At 39.5% G+C, this 8,442-nt stretch overlaps 1 non-coding gene across 1 annotated transcript; it reads right to left on the minus strand.

Moving 5' to 3' along the window:
- Positions 1-7,997: 7,997 nt before the first annotated feature.
- On the minus strand, positions 7,998-8,090 carry LOC136148147 (small nucleolar RNA SNORD116). The gene has a single exon (XR_010659443.1). It is a non-coding gene; the product is annotated as a small nucleolar RNA SNORD116 (small nucleolar RNA).
- Positions 8,091-8,442: the final 352 nt, after the last annotated feature.

Raw genomic sequence — 8,442 nt, forward strand, 5'->3', positions numbered from 1 at the left:
GTGTTGTTTGTCTATGTTCATTCTTTAATTCTTCTAGGTCTTTTTTAATTGATTCTTGCATTTTCTCCATTTTGTTTTCAAGGTTTTTGGTCATCTTTACTATCATTATTCTGAAATTTTTTTTTCAGGTAGTTTGCCTATTTCCTCTTCATTTATTTGGACCCACTCCAGTACTCTTGCCTGGAGAATCCCATGGAGGGAGGAGCTTGGTAGGCTACAGTCCATGGGGTCGCAAAGAGTCAGACATGACTGAGTGACTTCACTTCACTATTCTAGTTTGTTCCTTCATTTGTGTAGTATTTCTCTACCTTTTTTTTTTTTTTTTTTAACTTATTGTGTTTGAGATCTCCTTTTCCCAGGCTTCAAGGTTGAATTCTTTCTTCCTTTTGGTTTTTGCTCTCTTAAGATTTGTCCAGTGATTTGTGTAAGCTTTGTATAGGGTGAGATTTGTGCTGAGTTTCTGTTTGTTTGTTTGTTTTTCCTCTGATGGGCAAGGCTGAGTGAGGTGGTAGTCCTGTCTGCTGATGATTAGGTTTGTATTTTTATTTTGTTTGTTATTTAGATGAGGCATCCTGCACAGGGTACTACTGGTGGTTGGATGATGCAGGGTCTTGTATTCAAGTGGTTTCCTTTGTGTGAGTTCTCACTATCTGATACTCCCTAGGGTTAGCTCTCTGTTAGTCTAGGGCCTTGGAGTCAGTGCTCCCATTCCAAATGCTCAGGATTTGATCTTTGGTCAGGAACAAAGATTCCACAAGTGGTTTCCTGTGGCATAAGTGAGATTAAAACAAATATCCAAAAACTAGAAACCAACGATGAACCCAAATAAAAATGGCAGTTACAAAATCAGGAAAATAACAATTAAAATAATGAAACATACACATATACATATACACCCATGAGCAAAGTCAAAACAGTCTAACAAATAAAGTACAGTAGATTGTCCCAGTGAACAAAGGAAATCAAAAATTATATTTAGCAGTTAAGAAGAAAACTAACTAAAGCACAAACTGGAAAACAAAACTAAAGCAAGATGTCAAGTGGGGAATAAAGCAATGAAAGCAAAACTAACAAATACATTGTGAGGAAAGGAAAAAGAAAGAAAAGAAAGAGAATAGATAAACAAAGTTAAATAGAGGTAGATAAATAAGATTTACATACATTAAAGTTTAACTGCAAGGGGAAAAGAACAGTAGGAAAAGCAAAAAAAAAAAAAAAAAAGGCATAAATGTAGAAAAAATAATAATAGTTTTAAAAAATTAAAATTGGGGCGGGGGGGAGGGAAAACTCCACAGAACTGCAAAAGCCCAATGTAGAACCAGAGATTTATAGCAACAATTAAAAAAAAAAATGTGACTAAGGAAAAAAAAAAGCTCAAAACTTAATTAGATTTCATAGTGCCAATATAATTGACAAGTGCAACAGAGTGGGGGGGGGGGGAATCCAAAAGAATCTACAGAACAAGTCAAAACATAAAGATAATAAATGTTTTTTCTTGAGTCACTGCTGTCAGAGTCCTTTCCCGCGCTGGGAGTCACAGTCCAGCTCGCCTCCCTAGGACGCCCTCCAACCCTGTGCTGATCTCTGGACCTGCTGTGGAGGCAGCTCGGATTCTAACCTGGTCCTCCTCCTGTGTGTCCTTGCCTCCAGGGTCCACAGCTACCAGAACTAGTGTGTTTTCTTTTGAGGGAGCTCTCAATGACCTTTTATATATTCCATGGACACAGAGTCTGCCTAGTTGATTGTGTGGATTTAATCTGCAGCTTGCACAGCTGGTGGGAAGGTTTTGGGGCTTCTTCCTTAGCCACACTGCCCCTGAGTTTCAATTGTGGTTTTATTTCCCCCTCTGCATGTGGGTCCTCCACTGGGGTTTGCCCCTGAGGCTGCCCTGGAGGACTTGGGTTTGCCCCTGTGAGGCCAGGGGTGGAGGTGGGGCAGCTGCTTGGGTCGCAGCGGCTCTGGCAGCACCAGGAACTCAGGGGAGCTGGCGGCCAGGGCAGCAGGAAATACAGTGCTCCAGAAGGGGATGGCGGCCAGGATTGGCCAATACGCTCCAGTATGCTTGCCTGGAGAACCCCCTCCCTGACAGAGAAGCTTGGCAGGCCACAGTCTACCGGGTAGGAAAAAGTCAGACACAACTGAAGTGACCCTGTGCGCACAGACACAAGACTCTTTCTGCCCGTGGCAGCTCTGCCCCAGTGAGAGTGGAGCGTGAAGGTGGCTCAGCTGCTTGGCCTGCAGGGACCCTGGCGGCGCCAAGTGTGCAGGGACCTGGACTGTCTCTGCCGCAGGGGTTATGGCCCTGTCAGAGCCTTTTTTGAGCCTCTTATAGCTGGCAATCAGAAGCCTCTTTGGCCAGTCTTTCCCATAGCTCTGCCTGTTCAGGCACTTAGAGGGCTCCCTTGCCTGGGGTCCTTCTCTGTTGTTTGGAGCATCAGGCACATAGAGGGGCCCCCCTGGCAGGGGTCCTACTCTGTAGCTCAGTACATCAAGTGTTTGATGGGCCTGCCTCTCTGTTGTTCAGCTGCCGATGCTGGTGTGTGGGGGGAGAGAGAGACTATGGTGATGGATTCACTCCCTACGTGTGACTCGGCAGTATCCCCTTGCTTCCATGGCTGCCCAGATTTCCTCCACAGGCATTTCCCACCACAGTCTCCTCCCTCACCTCCTCTCGATCCATTCTCTGCAGTCAACAATAGCCCTTACCCTGGGATCGCCCCACAATCCCTAAACTCCAGCTCTCAGCTGCTGGGCCTTCCAGGAGACCTGTGTCCTTGTCCAGGATATGTATGACTGTGGCAGGGACTGTCTGATTCTCATCCCATTGAGGATGCCACAGATCAGCTGTTTCACTCTCAGCCTTAAATATTCCTCCTCTGACTCAGACAATTGCCCCAATGCAGGGATCAGACTCCTGCTTCAGTTCCTCCACCCACCAAGGCAGGTTCAGTCCTACTAATACTCTTGTTTTTCCCCCTAGTTTCTTCTTACTGAGTTTTGAGTTTTGCATGGTTCTATACATTCTTTTCCTCTGGTCAGGTACTCCTGTCCACTCTCAGCTGGTATTCTGCATGCACTTCTGTGTCTGAGGGTGTATTGCTGATGCATCCTTTGAGAGAGATGTACTCCACATCCACCTACTCCTCTGCCATGTTGTTCCCTCCCTCCAATCCATTTATCTTTAAAATTTAAAGGCTATCCTCTTCTTTCTACCTTTTTTCCTAAAATCTAAGAGTGATACTTTCTCCCTCTCCTTCTTCGATATCCTCCAAGCAAGAAATAAGCCCATGATTCTATGAGATATAGGAAGCAATACAGCCTGTTTCTCCCCTTCCTCCCACTTAGATCTCTGACTTAGAGCTACTTGTATTTCTGTTAATGATTAAGAGCTGAATGAGTTCAAAGGCTCTAAAAGGTTTTGCCTTTGTATAGACACATTCTTTTATTTGTATTGATTGACTTTCTATCACATTCAGGATGCTCTTGTAAGTAATCTAAGAGATATAAGATGACTCAGGTATGACTCATTTGCTGGAGTAATGACAAGCCTGTCAGAGACTATGAGAAATTTTGTTTGTAGAGTGCAGAGTTCTGCAAACCACCACCCAGAGGCCAAATCTAGCCTTGAGCACTTCTTTTTGTAAAACAAGTTTTCTTGGAATATAAGTGGCTGCATTCCCCTAATCAAGAAAAGAGCTAGGGTGGGGCAAGCAAGGCCTCAAATATACAAGATTTACAGAGGTGTTTACTTCCAGACTCTGGCCCATAAATAACCCTGTGAATGAGTGCCTTCTTAAACAGTATGTTCCAGGTTCCTCAACCTTAATTCAGCCCCATGTCTATACTACTTTTCTTCTACAATTGCAGAATTGAGTAATTTCCACAGAGACTATGTGAAAAAAAAAAAAAAGTGAAATTGTTAGTCACTCAGTGGAGTCCAACTCTTTACGACCCCATGGACTGTAGCCCATCAGGGTCCTCTGTCCACGGGGTTCTCCAGACAAGAATACTGGAGTGGGTCGCCATTTCCTTCTCCAGAGGATCTTCCGGACCCAGCGATTGAACCCTGCCTCTTGCATTGCAAGCAGTTTGTTTACCATCTGAGCCACCAGGGAAGGCCTGCAGAGACTGTATGGGCTGAATATTGCAAAATATTTGCTATCTGGTCATTCACATTAACATTTTTGCTAACTGCTGATTTAGAGTAATTCTTACCTGCATCTGAATCAGTCATAAACCTTTAGAGGTCTGGACAAAAGACAGACTATCATTAGTGATATGTCTGTTTGATGTTTCTGAGTTCTTAGAATGATAACCAGTGGAATAAATACTGATAATGAGGATGGACTTAGTAGAAGAATATAAACTTAGCAGAAGAAAAAACCATTCTGAGTGTAGCGATGGATATTCCAATCTGTTCCCAATTCATCCCTGTCTTTTCTTAAAGACTGCAGGCTCTGGAGTCAGACAACCTGGATTCAGACAGCCTGGATTCAAACCTTAGCACTGCCATTTGAAAGAGTGGACCTGAGGGAAGCTGCTTTGCCTTTCTAAGGTTCATTTTCTCCATGTATAAAAGGGGGCAGGGAGTATAAATACTAGTGGCTACCTCAAAGGATATGGATTTGGAGTAAATAAGATAATCCAGGGGAATAATTTAGAACAGTGTTTTGTACAAAGTAAGCAAGTTCTCAATCAGTATTAGTAATTAGTATTGTTGTTGAGGCTGTGAGCGTGAAGTAGCTATCAGTAAAAACTGAAGCAACAATTTTTACTAAACTTTGTAATAAATTAAGGAAATACAAAACTATATTCTGACTGCTCTTTCTATAACATGGGACAAGACACTCACCATTGCTTGTCTGCTGCAGACAGCTGACCTTTTGGGCACCACAGTGACTCAGGACCGAAGGCTTCAGAAGTACTTCAGGGTCTTGTTGGAAGAAAGATGAGGCTCATTAGTGTTCATGATAAGGTAGCATGACAATTCAGTCTGAGTTAACTTAGTTCATTCTGCCTCATTCCTATCAAAGGTTATTTGGACCAGTGGCATCCTGGTTCCAAAGAGCATTACAAAAATCTTTAGAGTATAATGAAAAGTATTGAAAAACCCATGGATACAGTGCGACAAGAATTTAGATAAGGGAAAGATCACTTTCATCAGAGTATTACGTCAGGAACAGCAGAATGACTAGACCTTTTAATCAGGCCTTGCTTAGAAGAATCCATAATTTCACATCGAACTGATATGAACACTTAAAGGGGACCAGAGAAAACTTGAAAATTCCACAAGAACATGATTCAGCATGATTCATGGGCCTACATTGGCATCACCAACTCGATGGACATGGGTTTGAGTAAACTGCAGGAGTTGGTGATGGACAGGGAGGCCTGGCGTGCTGCGATTCATAGGGTCGCAAAGAGTCGAACACGACTGAGCGACTGAACTGAACTGAACATGACTCTATCACATGGAATAACTAATGCTCAACATGTTATTCCTTTGGACCACATGATAAAATAAATGACTCAATAAATAATCCTGATTCATGACCTGGCTATTTCTATTTGCCCTGATTGACATTAAAAATAGCATCATCTGTTCAACAGATTTTGGCTTTATCCTCCTGCTTTGTATTGTTCTGTTAATCTCTTAAACCTATTTCATTATTCATATCACTAAAGAGTCAAGCATATGTGCTACTCGTTACATTTTAATACATTTGTTGGGGTTTTTCCATTTCTCTTTTGTTACAATTAGCCAATGTTTGTATAAAGCAGAGTTTAGAGAGATGTTTCTAATTTAGGCTGTGATGGAAGTATATAAAGTATGCCATAAATTTAAGTGATTATTTGAATAAACATGCTAAAATAGTTAAAAGTTGAAAGCATTTTTAAAATTCTCCTTAAACTTCTGTTTTATCCTTAAAATATTTGATTATATAATTTTAAGTTCTATCTGTTTGGAGAACATATTAAAGTCAGCTGAAAACAGCTCCAATTTGTAATTAATAAGATCTCAATTATCACCCAAACTATTTTGGTCAATTCCAGCAGCGATATATAAATTTTAAGACAAAATATGACTGACAGTTTTCAAAATGATTTGCACTGAGCTAATCAGCAAAATGACTCTTGCGCTTTGTGCCATATTATAAAATTCTTAAATGTGTGCTAACCAAAACACAGACAGTCTAAGAATCTTGTCCAGAGTCATGAAACCAGGAAATTACAGAGTTGGGATTAAGCTGCATTATGGGTCCAGGATCCAACGGCTTATTCACTGACAATATCACTATTACATATATTTAAAATATTGTGAAAACATTGCTCTGGCCTGCTTTTGGGACACTGTAGATTAATTTCCATGAAAAATTTTCTCTAAGTTATATTCTGCAACAACTGGTTTAAAAGCAAAAGAAAACAAAAGAAGAATCCATTTCATCACCTGGACCAACAGACTAAAGGAATTGCTGTCCTCTGCTTTAGTCCTGTCCACCTCAGCACTTTCAGTCTCCAGGGCATGCTGTTGGTCTTAATCATAAATTGAAAATGAGAAGCAAGAATAATTAAAGACCAAACTGTAATTATGAGCAAGATCTAAAGGGAGCAAAACTAGCATTGAATATAGGCCTTCAGTTTCCTATTAGTGGATTTAGGATTAACTATAAACAACCTTGTTAAACCCAATTAAATAGTTCATCTGAAGGATTTTTCTTATTAGCACAGGCTGAGTGACTTGACTTTTAGAACTATGTTGCTTGTTATGCACAAGCATTTTTCCAACATTGACTTTTCTAAAATTTTTTTTTTTTTAATCACAGTGCCATATAAGCATCTTTCTTCAGAGATACTATTTGACATATAAAAGTTTTGGATGATAGTCTTAGAAAAATACTCTTTTCTGAGGATATATAGAGGTATTTTAAAACATTGAAATATTAGAAGTATTTCCAAGTTGATATCACATACTTTGGTTTGAGCTTAATAAAATGCAGACACTTAGATACCCAACAAAAGTACAATTCATAGCCAAATGGAACTGCTTTGTTTAGAGTATATTAGCTACAACACAGGCACCTTTTGCAAGTTCCTTTGAGAGCGATACAGCGCCAAGTCTGTACAGTCTTTGTTCTAAATTTCCCCTTTTTTTACAGGCCAAGATAATGAAATTATTTGAACTGGTCCCCCCACTCACTACATATTATAAAACTAGAAATAGCTCATTTTCAACATCTGCTGAAACAGATTGAGAGCATTTTGGTAAATGTGTTATCACATGCTACAATGGCATGGCATTTCAAATCACTCTGAATGGGAATTTGAAAGTTCCAGGCTGCTGTATGCTACATCTGTGTAGATTTCACAGGTTCTATGTTGGGCTGTCAATGAAACGTTATGGTAAATATTGTTATCTGATACTGGCAATATTTTATTTATTTGAACAACTCTTTTGACATTATTTTACTTTAGCAGTTTCAAATTTGTTGAAAATATTCCTCAGTCACTATGTTTTTAGTAGATTATAATGTAAAAGCTGTTTTCCTTACATAGTATATGTATGTATGATAAGTCATTTCAGTTGTGTCCAACTCTTTGAGATGTTAGGGGCTCCTCTGTGCATGGGATTCTCCAGGCAAGAAAACTGGAGTGGGTTGCCATTTCCTCCTCCAAGGGATCTTCCTGACCTAGGGATCAAACCTGCATCTCTTATGTCTCCTGTATTGGCAAGCGAGTTCTTTACCAATAGTACCATCTGGGAAACCCTTACATAGTATAGATACATTGAATTTTATAGCATAGAGATATCCATTGGATATTTGAGTTTAAAGTACAAGCGACTGCAACTACCAGTGAGACAAGTTTTAGACTTCTTTCCAATTTCACACATTCTAACTTAGTAGAGGCCAATTACTACATTTTCTGTTTCACTGATGATTCCAATTGTCTACACCATGTACATTCTTGTTTTTTTTTTTTTTTTTTTTTTTTTTTTTGGACCTCAGTTTCGATGAGGAGACGGTAGTGAGTTCTCACTCATGTTGTTCAGATTTTCCAAGGAATGCATGAGAGGGTGTCGTCATCGATCACATTCTTGTTTTTTAAGAACTGATTAAAGAAATGAAAATTTTCTGAGTGTATAAGCTAGCATGTTAGTAAAGTGATACCTAAATTAACAAAGCAGAAGATATTGCTTAATATAAAAAAAGAGTCCTTGTATACAATGCATTCTAGTTGATCAAATAATTTATGATGTCTTAATTTCTCCAATGATATGGAAATTTTAGCATTCTGTCTCCTTTATCAATAAAAGTATTCTTAATAAAATGTACTGTAAGAAAATCTCAAATTTGACAAAATGATCTTAAATAGTCTTTTCTTGTTTGTGAAGGGTACTATTAAACTCAGATTTTGTCAATTTACATATTTATACTTTGTTTA

This window comes from Muntiacus reevesi, chromosome 16, assembly GCF_963930625.1.
Source record: "Muntiacus reevesi chromosome 16, mMunRee1.1, whole genome shotgun sequence".
Classification (NCBI taxonomy): domain Eukaryota; kingdom Metazoa; phylum Chordata; class Mammalia; order Artiodactyla; family Cervidae; genus Muntiacus; species Muntiacus reevesi.